This window comes from Lissotriton helveticus, chromosome 2_1, assembly GCF_964261635.1.
Source record: "Lissotriton helveticus chromosome 2_1, aLisHel1.1, whole genome shotgun sequence".
NCBI lineage: Eukaryota > Metazoa > Chordata > Amphibia > Caudata > Salamandridae > Lissotriton > Lissotriton helveticus.
This window is the reverse complement of record NC_136059.1, coordinates 1,587,464,555-1,587,466,439: the sequence shown is the minus strand read 5'-3', so window position 1 is coordinate 1,587,466,439 and position 1,885 is coordinate 1,587,464,555. Positions and strand designations below refer to the sequence as shown.

The following is a 1,885-nucleotide window of genomic DNA, read 5'->3' as shown; positions in this document are numbered from 1 at the left end:
ATGATGGCACTTTAAATGTTCTCTTAGTTTTGGGCTTGAGCTGGAAGAGAAGATTACTAAAACCCTGGCAGGGCAGCCTCCGTCATTCAGCCTTCTAAGGTCACTGATTATCATCTGATTAAGTAGTGGTAAAGTCTGTTTTTATAGTGCTTGAAAAGAACATGAGTGAAGTGTGAAGCACTATAATATCAACAACAAGTACTGGCTAGTAGGGGAGAACTTGTGAACGACTGAGATATAGCACTAGAATGTGGTGCTAAAAGTTCAGTGAATGTGGTGGGAGGAAGAGACAGACTGGGCACAAGCAACTGAAGGATTCAAAGCAGATATGTGGGCACTAGAGAACAGCTTGAGGTGGGCATTTATGATTATGGTGTGGCATTAAACAAAGGAGGTATTTAGAGAAAAGGATCCAAATACCTGAGGAAAGTGGGGGAGAGCGCGCAGAGCGGGTCAGACTACTAGCGTTTCGCCCGGGGAGCCTGATCATCCCCATGAGAGTCTAGGCTCGGGCTCAGGGTAAGTGAGCCACGTATGGTGAAACACAAATTGTAGCAGCTGATCAGATAGGTTACTTGAACGGGAACAGAAAACAGTGAAGTTAGAAAACTGGGGAAGACAGGGAGAAGGAGGACTGGGCACCTTAGGGGACACAGAGGGTGCATTAACCACCAACTGCGAGCTTCCAGTGAAGAAAGGTCAGTACCACCTCCATTGGGAAACATATGCCTTTAAGACAATGTAGTAAAAGAAGGATTGAGCATTTTGAAACACGCCCAATGTCCCACTCCGTTGCTTGCTGCCTGCCTCTTGGTTGGGATTTTGTTCCCACTAGTTGAGTTTTTTGCGCTTTCGGTAAGTGCCTCCTGGAAGCTCCTGCATTTCATATTTATCAACCTTGACACTAAGCCTACGCAAATGAGACGATCTATTCCCCTGGACAGACACTTCTTTCCTGTGGAAAATGGCATCACAAATGGCAGCATGCATCTTTCTGCACAGTAAATAGAGGAATGTCCCAGCAGTTCCTTGAATCGGGGACTTCAGAACTCTCTACAAGTGCATCAAATATTTCCTGCATTACTGGTTTTAAGGCTCTCTGGTGTTCACACACAGCTGACTTCAGGCGCTTTTAAGCAGTGAGAATTCTGTATATGTTTATCAAACAAGTACATCTTATATCCGTAACCCTTTATGTAATTGAGGGCGTCCAGTGGCACCACATCCTCCTTGTTCAGCTTCCTTACCTTCAACTTCAGCTCGCAGGGCTCCTCTGACTTCTTACTCTTTTCGAGAATTTGCATACACAGCATTTCTGTACACTCTCAAGGAATTGTAACGTACGACATGCACCTTCCCTGACAGCGCTCACGTAGGCATCTACCACTGCAGAGGAATCCACCCAGCACCACTATTGGCATATCTTTATTGTTTAACTAAGAGCGCATGTGCAGCAACTTTTAGCACCCGGAAGCATAACTAATATGGGAGCTGGTGTTCTAACACAGACCTCAGGGTCTTTAGCATTGGTGGCGCCCTGTGTGACAATGTTTGTTGGCGCCAGGGCCGGACTGGCTACCGGGCAGTTAGGAATGCTGCTGAGCTGGAGGGTGATTTCGTTAATGGGGACCGGCGTGAGCTTAACGAAATTCGTTTTGCTTTCAGTATTGCGCAGCACACGCAGGTCTCCATGGACGAAATCAGCCTCCACTAAAGTAAAATCAGGCAGCAGCTCAGCAGCATTCCTAACTGCCCGGTAGCCAGTCCGGCCCTGGTTGGCGCCCTCGAGTGACCATCTCCACCACAGATTCCTATTCCCTCACTACCACCAGTTAACAGTGCCCCTCAAATCTCCATAACCAGTCTCTCAGATTTATTTAGTTTT

General features: G+C 46.9%; 1 pseudogene; it reads right to left on the bottom strand.

The window, feature by feature from the left end:
* Positions 1 to 831: 831 nt before the first annotated feature.
* On the bottom strand, positions 832 to 1,421 carry LOC144820289 (protein KTI12 homolog pseudogene; annotated as a pseudogene).
* Positions 1,422 to 1,885: the final 464 nt, after the last annotated feature.